Source organism: Lissotriton vulgaris, chromosome 5 (assembly GCF_964263255.1).
Source record: "Lissotriton vulgaris chromosome 5, aLisVul1.2, whole genome shotgun sequence".
Taxonomy (NCBI): domain Eukaryota; kingdom Metazoa; phylum Chordata; class Amphibia; order Caudata; family Salamandridae; genus Lissotriton; species Lissotriton vulgaris.
Window position 1 is genome coordinate 2,011,903,600 of NC_141693.1, and position 12,711 is coordinate 2,011,916,310.

Below are 12,711 nucleotides of genomic sequence, written 5' to 3' on the forward strand. Positions count from 1 at the left end.
GTCCAATCAAGTGCCAGTTTAACGTGTGAGAACACTGTGAAGGGTACTATCTCTACTACCGGGAATCGTGAGTGTGAGTCTATAAGCACAAGGGTGTTCCTGCCGCCGGGAACAACCTGAAGTCAATACTCAACTTGGACCAGGGCTCCAGGCAAGGTTCCTCCGTGATTACCTGGTGTGGCACTAGATCATTGCTTGTGATGGCGCACGAGTGACAGTTGCGTACCTCCTCCTCTACAATGACGTCCATCCCGGGGAACCACACTTTGCTTCATAGTCTGGCTTTGGTTTTGGACCCCCCTTGGTGGCCTTGATGCTCCACCCGAACTACATCCTTCTGCAGGCTCGTTGGGATCACGAGCGACGCGCCTCGTAGCATCACACCGTGAGGGCCTTCGCTGAGTTCGCTTCGAGCTCGCCAGACATGCTATCTAAAGGTTTGTTCCACTGTTGTGAGAGAACTGACGCCGTCCAGGAAGTGTTTCCAGCACCGGTTAGCCAACGTGGTCTTGACCTTGCTCAGACATTCATCCAACTCGGTGGCTTTTCCGATGTCCTCCAGCGTGAGGGCGACAGGGCATGCCTCCTGCGATACCATTTGCACAAACTCTTTGACCTCCTTGATCTCATCTTGCGCGGGAGCAGGATGGATTGCATTCGGTTGGCACGACAGAAAATCAGCCGGGCTGTCTGCTCCTGGTCGGAAGAGTACTTCGAAGCGATAGGCCTGTAGCTGTACGGCCCACCTTTCAATTCGGGGAGTGGCTTGTGGTCCGTGATTACCCGGAACTCATGGCCATACAGGTATAAGTGAAAGTGCTGACATGCCCATTTTATTGACAATGCTTCGCGTTCAATCTGTGCATAGCGCATTTCCGTGGCAGTCAACGCCCTACTGGCGTACGCAGTGGGCACCTTGGACTCCGTCTCCTGCATGAGGATTGCTCCGAGTCCTACGGGGCTCGCATCGACGATGACCTCTGTGCGTCTGTTTGGGCGAAAGTACGCCATTACCTTGTCGTCTATGAGGACATTCTTGACCACCCTAAACGTCTCATCTTCCTTCGCCGACCACACCCATTCTTGTCCCGCCTTGGTCAGGATCCTGAGGGGCTCGGAGAGGGATGCGAGATTGGGGATAAATCGGTCACAGTATGTGGCCATCCCCAAAAAACTTCGGACCTCCGTCGCAGTTGTTCTTGGTGCTGAACGGATGGCTTCTGCTTTCTTTGGGTCAACGCGGAGCCCGTCTCTTGAAAAGATGTAACCAAAGAAGTCTATGGATTCTAAGCATGAGCGAATTTTGCGGATCTCGCGTTCGCGAATTTTGCGGATTTGCGGATTCGCAATCCGCAAAATCCGCAAATTCCCGCGAATTTGCGGATTTTTTTTTTTTTGTGTTCGCCCGTGTTTCTGCCAGTTCGCGAGGGTTTTGTACACTTTCGCAAATTGCGAACTTACCTGTCGGGTCGCAAGTTTCGCGAACTTGTTGTTTCTACGTGTCCAGCCTGTTTGGGACACTCTTCTTCATCACTGCCACTCTCTGTCACCACTGCCACTCTCTGACTACTCATGCCACCCTCTGGCCCACCCATGCCACCCTCTGTTTCATCACCACACCCTCTGGTTGTCCAGTGTACATTATTTTCGGCAAAGCAAAGCACACCTTCCCTGCCTCAAGTGACCTGAATTAATTTGGGGCTGATTAATGTGTCACAGAATATTTTTTTAGCTGGCACCTGCTTCCTTAGTGCGCCCTGATTAGTGATCTTTTGCACTTGCTAAGTGCTTTCATTGTTGCAAAATTAGTTACAACACCTGCCCTGCCCCAACTGACAATAATGAATTAGGGGCTGATTAATGGATTTTAACTTCCAGCCTGGCTCCTGCTTGTCTCCCTTAGCTGTAATTCAGGACCTTTGTGGCATATGTGTAACTATTCTGAGGTTCAGAGCAGGGTCACATAATAGTTTCAACTGGCAACTGAACTCTGGAGGGGCCCCTCAGGAAGCACTACAGGAAATGGCTACTAATGATGAGCCTGAACTTTTGAACCTGGTAAGTAGTTACTTTCAGTTTTGCTAAGATCGTATTTCTGCAATTTTGCACTTATTCGCGGGGCGCGAACTCACGCGAACTCACGCGAACAGTGCGAGCAGTGCGAGCAAAATCCGCTGCTCGCGGATTTGCGGATTTTGCGGGAGATTCGCGAATCTCGCGGATTGCGGATTTCCCGAAAATCCGCAAAATCCGCGAGCGGAACAGATTTTCCGCCTAAGGATTCTTGGTAAAAAGAGCACTTGGCCCGGTGCAGGGTGAGGCCATGATCTGCCAGGTGCTGTAGAGTGGCCCTGAGATGGACGTGGTGATCTTCGAGGGTCTTGGAGAAGACACAAATGTCATCACTCAAGTTGATTATGCCCGATAACCCTGAGAGGGTTTCCTTTATAGTGTTTTGAAAAACTTCTGCTGCTGAAGCGACCTCGAAGCTTAGACTCTTGTATCGGCGCAGACCGACGTGTGTAGAAAACGTGGTGATGTTTCGACTGTCTGGGTGGAGCTCCAGTTGGTGTTATCCCGCAATTAGATCTAGTTTCGTGAACCATCGGGCCCAATTTAGATCTGCAACAATGTCATCAATCGTGGGAGTAAGATGGCTTTCGCGTTTCACTGCCTTGTTTGGTAGGCGCATGTCAACGCACAGTTGAATGGCGCCCAGCTGCTTCGGTTTCGGGGCGACCACGAGGGGTGATACCCATGGTGTCGGTCCCAACACCATTTCGATGGCCCCCAATTCTGCCAGCTTTCGGAGATCCTCCACTATCTGCAGCCGCAGGTGGAACGGCACCCTCCAGTGCCTCAATGCTTTTGGCCTGACTGTGTGGTCCACATGTAGCTTGAAGGTTTTTCCCTTGAGGCAGCCTAGACCCTGGAAGAGCCTGGGGAAATCCTTTAGCATTTCCTCTGCATGTAGTTCGTGTACCTGGTTCGCGAAGAACACCAGTTGGAGATCTTCCGCTGCATGACAGCTGAGGAGAGTCCCCTTCTTTCCTTCACGTGGAATTGTGTCATCATGGCCTGGCCGTTGCTGGCGATCTCCACCTCCATGACTCCTCGCAGAGGGAGGGGTTTGTCACTATCATATGTGTAGATCTTGGCTCTGGATGGCCGAAGGGGGGGGGGGGGCGGGGTGACAACTTGTTGTACTGTCTATTTCATTGACTGAGGCCTCAGTGTTGATCAGGGCATGTACCGGGGACCCTGCGACGGTGATGTCGCACATCGGTGGCCGTCGTCTTCTAAGTTGAAAGCTGAACGCGCCGTGTCACTGCCGGGTCCTGGGTCTTCAAGTGTCAGCTGGTGCACTCCTTGTGTGAACCCACGTGCACCAGGGTTATTGCGCCGCCCTCCGCTGCTTCGGCACACCTTTGCAAAGTGGTTAAGTTTGCCGCACTGTGAGCACGTCTTCCCCTTCGTGAGCACCTCCCTCCTGTCGGATTGTCCATGCCGCAGTTGCCGCACATGGGGGTCTGCGAGGCCTTTGTGCCTCCTCTCGACAGTTGAGGCCGCCTGCGGACTACGTCAACTCTCTCTTCCTTGATCATAAGTGCACGAGCCGCTGCTCCAGGACGATTCAGGGCCGCCTCCATCTCGTCCGCTTGCGCATTGGACAGTTCATGAGACCTTGCGAGCACTAGTATGTTGTCGAGGGAAATGTGGGGCTGCCGGAGTATGTGACGCCGGAGGTTGACGGACCTGCAGCCTTGGATGAGTTGGGCCCGAATTTCTAGCCTCTGATCTGGTTGTTTACATGAGGTGGCAAGCTTCCGTAGGTGGGCATAGTATGCGTCAACGCTCTCCGTTTCTCCTTGCCGCGCCTGAAGCAGTTTGAACCACTCATAGTCCGGGTTGATTTGTGGATCAAAGTAGCGATTTAGAGCAGTCACCGCTCCAGCGTAGTCATCATCATTGCCTCTGTCGGGTAGCGTCTCAAATAGGTCATAGACTTCAGCTCCGCCGTAGCACATGAGGAGGGACCTTTTTACTTTCCTGTCTGTCTCCATGACGCCGATGAAATAGTGGTCGAGGCGAACAATCCAGGAGCGCCATCTTGCCGCTGCAGTGGACGGGTCAGAGGAGCAGCAATTCCGTGGCCAGGGGTGGTCGGCACGTGGGCCGCGACATGGACAGGAGCAGGGGCCTAAAACGGTGACTTACTGAGCTGCGTGGCCATGGGGAGCTGCCGGCAGAGGAGCTGGCATGGTGGGAGGGGCAGCGCCCCCAGTGGTGGCAGGGTTATTCATCTCCCTGGGTGTGGGAAGTTGTGCGCCGGTGCGGGGACCCCTCATGCGCAAGAGCTGTAGCCGTACTAATCTTCCTTATCCCCGGGCAGGTGCAGGAGAGCTGGCCCACAGCAGCGGTTGGGAGGGGCACAGTGCGCAAGGGCGTGGACACACACCTGGCACCTCGTGGCAGTAGCAGTGAACCGATGCAGGTGAGCCCACGCATCTGTCGAGGTGAAATGCCCCCGAAATCTGACTCAGCTGAGGGTTGAGGAGGAAACACCCCTGTACTTGCACTTGCCCTCTGTTCTTTCTCCGGCACCGCTCTGACGGCGTAGCAAATGAGGCCTGTAGCTAAGCGGCCTCTGCCCGGCTGGCACGTCGTAGGTGGGGGCCGGGCTGCGGGAGCAGCAGTCAGTCCCTGTGGAGGGAGACACCCAACCGAGGGTGGCGGACCTCGTTCCACATGGGCCCCAACTCCTGCAGGCGGGGCAGCGCAGCGCAGTTAGATGGAGCGCATGCCTCCGACTGCCACACCACGCGGAGGCCTCACCTCAGTGTCGGTCCAGGAACAACGGCAGAAAGCGAGGTGGGCACCCACGGGCAGCAGTCTCTCCGGGAGCGAGCACCGGACGGGTGCAGACGGTATGCGGGGAAGGCACCCACGAAGATGTCTTCGCCGCACCAGGTCAAGCGCACGGAGCACGAGCACCGCGGACACCAGGCTGAAAAGCCGACGTGCGTCCGCGGGGGCGAGGCATGGGGCAGACCCGCCTCATCGCCAGTGTGGTGTCATGTGTCACCAGGGGACAGGGATAACCTACGCCACTAATTCGGGCCTACAGACACTTAAAGAACGCACACAGACTCGGTTTACTAATTTGGGCCGAAGACCCCGTGCAGTCTCGCGCCCCTCTATTTATACCCTCGGGTGGGCCAGCCCTCGGGGTGTGTGTGCGTGCGTGCTTGTGTTGACGGGCCGGGTGGCTCTGTCATTACAGTCAGTATCTCCCCCCTCTCCCTTCCCCTACTCTTCACCCCTTTCCGCTCTTACTCTTTCCAGCTTCTGACCTTTGCCCTCACCTGTCCTTGCCCTTAGTCCATACCCTGTTTTTCTGTGAACTTTTTCCCTCGCCACTTGAGACCGAACTATTTTGTCTGATGCCTGATAGAGTTACCTGGTTTAGCTAAAGAGGAGACAGGCCGTGGATTACCTCCTTGGACGTCACCTACCCAGTCGGTCTTTAGACAGACTTCCTTTAGTCTCTCCTGTCGTCTCTTCCCTCATCCTCCCTCTTCTCACCTCCCCTTCCCCCCTCCACTATTTTTTTCTCTCCTTTCTCTCCTCTCCTAATGTATTGCTTATTTTGTGACGTAATGTGTAATTAGTTGATCATTTTTTGTTACATTGTTGAACCTTATGTAAAGCGCTCTGATACCTTTGGTTCTAGCCAGCGCTTTATAAAACTCTTTAAATAAATAAATAAATCAAGACATATCCAGAGTAGCAGACCGCAGCCCCCTATGGCCGGCGAGGGGTAAGCCTGCGATCAGCAGATGAAATGAGCATAACCTTCTTCATGTCAAGATTTGTGAAATGTCTGTTTCACATCATGCACGTATTTGCATGATGTGAAACAGACATATATGCGTATATGCAACGCCTTGAGACCCTCTGGGTGAGTAGAGCGCTATATAAATGCGATGATTGATTGATTGATTATTTCATGGTGGGTTTGGGCACAGTGGGGGATGTCTGTTGTACACTCATGTTATGGATTGCACGCTTCACATGATTTAATGCCACTGTTTAGGTTACTGCTTTCTTTAGATTTTCTAGGATTTTGATGGTCTCATCTTTACATTCTAGTTACCCCTGAAGAGTTCCATATAGTTACCCAGGCTGTACTCTGAATTCTATATGCTACTGGATGGAGCTTGGATGGGCATGCCTTTAGCATTTGAAGCTTGGAATCACATCGCCCCTATTGTGAATCTGAAAATAATTCAGTGTTATGGAATAAACATGGATTATTTGGAATAAAAGTGGTTACTTGTTGACCTGAGCGACTGATGTCTGCATGGCTGTGCAGCCGGAGACCGGTGCGTGACGTTGCACCAGCTATTTTTGTAACATTTGTGAAACACCACACCAGTGGGAGGCCTAAGTGAAGTTTCCACAACAAAGTCACAGTCAATCTGGCCCACAAAGGCCCTCTGCTGGTCTGCTTTGTGCTCCTCACAGACCAACCACTGTTCCGACATGTTAAGATGAGTAACATGGGGCCTCTGTTGGCCAAGAGGATTGTTATACATTTCTAATCCTTGGAAAGACTGTGGGAGGTTGCCGGCCCATTGTGTGTCCATGACAAAGCAGACCAGGGCAGGTTTTGTTTTGGCAGAGAAATACTCTGAACAAAGGCACACTTTCGCCCACAACAACAGGCAAGTAAGTGTAGATCCAGCAGGAAAAAATATATTTCTCAAGCACTAGCATTCCTTATGGGCTCCAGAGTAGCGTGCTACTCGCCAAAAAAAGCGCTTCAAAACCCCATCAGGGGTACAAGCCCTATATAAATACAAACCCCTTTTCCTCTTCTATCCCGCCGCCTACCCTTCTCTATCCAAATAACTGAATAACATATCCACCACTCAAATTACTTCATATTTCACTATACTCATTTTCAACACGAATCCTTTATGGGTTCCGGAGTGGCGTGCTACTCAGCAGAAAAGCTCTTCAACACCCATCAGGGGTAACAAGTGCTATATGAATGCAAACCTTTCTTCCCCTTCTATCCCTCCGCTATCCTTCTCACTCCAAATAAATGACTAATATCCACCACTCAAATTACTTTCATATTTCACCATTCTAATTCAGAACTAATCCTTTATGGGTTCTGGAGTAGCGTGCTACTTGCCAGAAAAGTGATTCAACACCCATCAGGGCTAACAAGCGCTATATAAATACAAACCTTTTTTTCTCTTTCATCCTTCTGCTATCCTTCCGAATCCAAATAACTGACTAACCTATCCACCACTTAAAATGTACTTGCATGTTTCACTATACTAATTCAGCACTAATCCTCTATGGGTCCCAGAGTAGCACGCTACTCACCGAAAAAAGCGCATTGACGCCTCGTCAGGTGTAGTAAGCGCTATATAAATGCAATTACAATACAATACAATACATAAGAATATTCACATACACAGAGTGGGGACTCTGCTCAAGGATAGGTTTAGTACACTTGGATTTCTTAACAACTGCCCATTCCACAGCAATGACGTCTTCCCACGAAAGGTCAGAGGCTGAAGGTGGCTGCAAAGACAGCAGGACAGACACATAGGGGGATTGAATGTCCAGGATCCAGTAGACGGCTGCTTCCCTCAGGTGGAGGTAGTGACGATGAGAGGTAATTGGTGCAACATTGTGCAGCTATGGTAGTGCAGATACAGATGGGGGTCACTGGAGATGTGGCCCACTGGCAGGTGCCAAAGCAACAACAGGAACAGCTCTGGTCGAGGGCCCATGCCTGGGACTTGAGGCAGGTCTCGACGCAGAGACCAGTGGTGGGTAGGCAGCTCGGGAGGGGCAGCACGCTTGCCCTGGGAGGAGTGGATCTCCATCGCCAAGACCTTGACCCGAGTCGGCGATGCTGCGAGCGCAAAGTAAGAGCTTTTATTTATTTATTTCTTTACTCTCCACTTTCCAGTCGTATGTCACACTCCAATATGCCCCCTCCAGCCCCGCCCCCACCTTACCACCCCACAGTGTTACCTGCGCCAGCCGCCACTGGTATAGTCTAATGCGCCACAAATCTAAGAGCCGAGCATCAGGCAATTTCACTTAGGTCTCAGAAGATTTGTTATTGTTGAGGGTACCATTATCCAGCGCCTTGAGACCCTCACGGGTGATTTGCAGCACTATATAAATGTCTGATTGATCGATTTTGTTCCACTGAGATTGCTGATCCTGCACTATGAATACAATGGACTGTATTCGGTCACTCGAGGGTGACTCAGGACTCCCAAGGGTAACATTACGTTCCTAAGAGCCTTGCAACTCTGTTGGGATCTGCTCTTGCACAGGGCTCAGCTTCCAACTACCCCAAAAACATACAGACAATAACAAGTACATAGGACTGTAAAGCACACCTGGGCATACGGCTACAGTCCATCTGCAGACGCACGAGGGGTGGGCAGCAGGTGGCCTTCATCCCTTTCCCAGCATTACGGGACTGGCAGGTCACACAGGGCTGGTGGTGATGATGGACCACAGAAGAACAGAAAGGCGCCATCGCTACCGAAATGAGAAGCTCTTTGCACAATTGTGCAAGGTTAGGGAGCAGCTGCGGCCCGTGTAGGTAAGAGCAGTGGGGCGGGGTGGGGGGGGATTTTGACAGACGACAATGACAAAAAATGTATTATTTATTTAATTTTCCCTGGGGGTCGTCTGTCGAATCCCCCCCACCCCCCAACCTGGCCCCACCACCCCATCGCTCTTACCTTCACGGGCCGCTGCCGTTAGGGAGTAGACATTTGGTACAACTGCCCACCCTGGGCTGTCGCTCCACACTCCTTCGGGATCTCTGGTAAACTTCTCTTTGATCCAACAGTGATTCTCAGCTTCAGAGGCTCCTACCTGTAACAAAGACACAGGGGCATAATCTCAAGAACTTATCGCCGAGTTAGCGGCACTTTATCGCAGTCAAAGTGGTGATAAATGTATCACCCTATTCACAAGCTAGTGGTAACAGCTGATGTCACCAGTTTTCCAGCAATCGCAGCCGCAAAAAACATCTCCACAGATGACACCAGCAACTAACGCTAATGATATGTAGAGTAGGCGTTCCCGTGCAAAAAGCCGCAACAACACCACTTCGCAACATTCTCAACGACCAGCCAGATCGGCGATAAGATCAGAAAACAGCCGCTAAGACGCATTAGCAGCAGGGATTTAAAACCTGCTCTTACCTGGTGTAAAGTCGGACGACAACCTGCACCATAAAAGGGAGCCCAGCCCAGAACCACACCTGAAGAACAACAGATGCCATGGAGCCACTGATCATGCAGCTCGGAGCCCCAAGAGGGCCACAACACCCACCACCACCACCCCCAGAACCCCCACCCCCCTACGGGCCCTACCCCGGGCACACTCCACCCCCCCCCTCCCGGAAAAAGATACCTTACACATCAACTTTACGAAATCATGGACAAAACAATTTGCCAGATGTTGCACAATTAACAATTACAACAATTAACGTTCAAGCGTGGTCCGAAAAAGGAGAATCATTCAATCATCTTTGAATTTCCAAACAAATCATTTTATTCAAATTAAACTCAAAACAACTATTTGGAAGAGTCATGGCGGGTCTTCTCTGCACAATCTGTAAGTCACAGCCTGCAAGACAAAATCCAAGATAAGAAGGTGTGCCATGCGCTCGTCAAAGGATAGAGAGAGAGATAAAGAGAGAGAGAAAGAGAGAGGAAGAGAGTGAGAGAGAGTGAGAGAGAGAGAGAGAGAGAGAGAGAGAGAGGGGGAGAGAGAAAGAGAGGGAGAGAGAGAGTGAAAGGAAGAGAGGGAGAGAGAGAGAGAAAGAGAGAGAAAGAGAGGGAGAGAGACGGAGAGAGAGAGAGAGAGAGAGAAAGAGAGGGAGAGAGACAGTGAAAGGAAGAGAGGGAGAGAGAGAGAGAAAGAGAGAGAAAGAGAGGGAGAGAGACAGTGAAAGGAAGAGCGGGAGAGAGAGAGAAAGAGAGGGAGAAAGAGGGAGAGAGACAGTGAAAGGAAGAGAGGGAGAGAGAGAGAGAAAGAGAGAGAAAGAGAGGGAGAGAGAGGGAGAGAGACAGTGAAAGGAAAAGAGGGAGAGAGAGAGAAAGAGAGGGAGAGAGAGGGAGAGAGACAGTGAAAGGAAGAGAGGGAGAGAGAGAGAAAGAGAGGGAGAAAGAGGGAGAGAGACAGTGAAAGGAAGAGAGGGAGAGAGAGAGAGAAAGAGAGAGAAAGAGAGGGAGAGAGAGGGAGAGAGACAGTGAAAGGAAGAGAGGGAGTGAGAGATAAAGAGAGGGGGAGAGAGGGAGAGAGACAGTGAAAGGAAGAGACGGAGAGAGAGAGAGAAAGAGGGAGAAAGAGAGGGAGAGAGAGGGAGAGAGACAGTGAAAGGAAGAGACGGAGAGAGAGAGAGAAAGAGAGAGAAAGAGAGGGAGAGAGAGGGAGAGAGACAGTGAAAGGAAGAGAGGGAGAGAGAGTGCCGACACTGCGGATCCAGGCCTCACTGCTCACCTGCTGCCACTGGTGTGTCTCCAACCACGTGCCGGTATACACTGCAGTCCACCAGGTCCCTTATCTTAAACAGAGTACAGATTTATGGATGGCAGAGTTCATATAACGGCACACGCCATCTTCGCTTGCCCGCCCCTGCACATACAGGCTGCTGCACCGCAGCCCCTCCTGCCGTCCAGCTGCTCACCTTCTGCAACCGGCGTGTCTCCAAGAGGGCACATCACATGCCGCCGGTGCAAACTCCAAGCCCGGGGCCCATGACCATGTGACCCTCCACATAATGCAGCCCGCAACCCAGTCCACCAGGTCACACAGGTGATTCTGGGTCTTGATTTCGCAATGGCAGAGATCATATCAGTGCACACGGCATCATCACAGGCTGCACACCCGCTCAGCACTTTAGGTGTCACTAACTCTGTGAACCACGAGGCAAGACCACGTGGCAGTAGGACCCCGCTGCCCGCTGGCTCAGGCCTACACTTTGGTCCAGCAGGGCTCACACAAATCCGTACCAGTCCGGACCGCCAGGGCGGCGCATCACCACAGGCTGCACAGCTGCTCAGCACTTAAGGTGCCCCTACCTCAGTGCACCGAAAGTCACCCTCCTGTTGCGGTAGGCCCGTGCCGGCCGCAGTGTTTCCGGTGCCACCACCTTTGTGCAACGCAAGTCATGGACCCTTTATGATTAAGTCTCGTGGTGCGGATGCCATCATGTCACCTCCTGCAGTGGGGAATCTGATGTGGTAGGACCCTAGGCTCTCATGCATAAATCATAACCACACGGATACACCCAGATAGAGAGTGGAAATGGTGTTGAGCACGTGCACCCGGCCCTTTTTATCGGCAGGGTCACATGTCCTGTGAGGCGTGTGCTGGATGGGTCTGGTGTGGGTGTAAACAGCCCTCAGGGAGTGGCTGTGGCATGCTGACAACTAGACCTGTGATCTGCAGATCACTACAGGGAAGACCTGGGACATGTAGCATTGTTGTCCCCCCTGTAAGCGGAGTGGGCTGGCCTGGCGTAGGCCAGTCCAGCGTGGGGGTGTGAACAATGACCCTGGGGCTCTGGGCGTGGTTCCGTCCTAGGCTGGACAAGGAAGTAACTAATGCTTGTGTCCCTGTTGTAATGTCGGCGCCACCCGGACCTCAATCGGTAATGTTGCACCCTGTGACTCAAGTCCCACAACATGAGCAACATGGATGTGAGGGGGAATCACTGACCCTACATTCATCCGTACTTCCACACTTGAATGATCATAGACATGACACATCTGTGTGAATTTGAATGTTTAACGCACATTCAGGGGAGTGTTGCAGCTGGAGCAGTACAGGGCCATGCAAACCCCACTTTACATTGTTGGTCCGAGGAGGGCCAGCCAGAGTCCTTCAGGGAATGACAAGTAGATCAGAAGAGGAGGAGTTCAGTCCGCAGTCAGATAGCTGTGTCATTGGTAATCAATCAGGATATGGCAGTCCATGTCGAGGTCCAAGGTGAGTGTCGCAGAGTGTATCAGGGACAGTGGAAGGTGATGATGCAGAGGGCAGAACCAATCAGAAACCGACTATATGGCGGAGATGAATGCTCTGCGTCCTTCTTATCACTGCAGCAGAATCATCTGCATCTTCGTCCTCTGCTGTTTCATGTGCCTCACATGTTCGTGGTGTTGTTCTGTCTGCATCACTGTGTGGCACTGACACTTCAGGGGGCGGAGATGGGGATGGAGGGGTAGCAGCAGCATTCATCAGCGCCAGGCCTTGCAGCAGAAATGCCATGAGGAGGGTCTGCAGGGCATTGAGGAACCCAGTTACCTCTCGCTGGTGTTCAGCCATTGGCAGCCGCTCTTTCCGCTTGCATCTACTCCATGTTCTCCATGATCCTCCGCATTTGTCCCAACTCCCAGGTGACATCGCTGGACCCACTCTGACTAGACAGTTGTTCTTGTCTCTGAGTCAGGACTCCAGCGATGTCAGCCATGGATCGTTGGAGGGCATGGAGCGGACTGTGGGGGTTGGTTAGGGACTGTGAGTGGTCCCTCATGGGACATAGACACCCACGTATGGCATCCAGTTTGGATGCTATGTCGTCGAACCCCAACGCACCTGTTCCGCCAACTACTCCTGGCACCCCAACACACGGTGTTGGAAGGACAT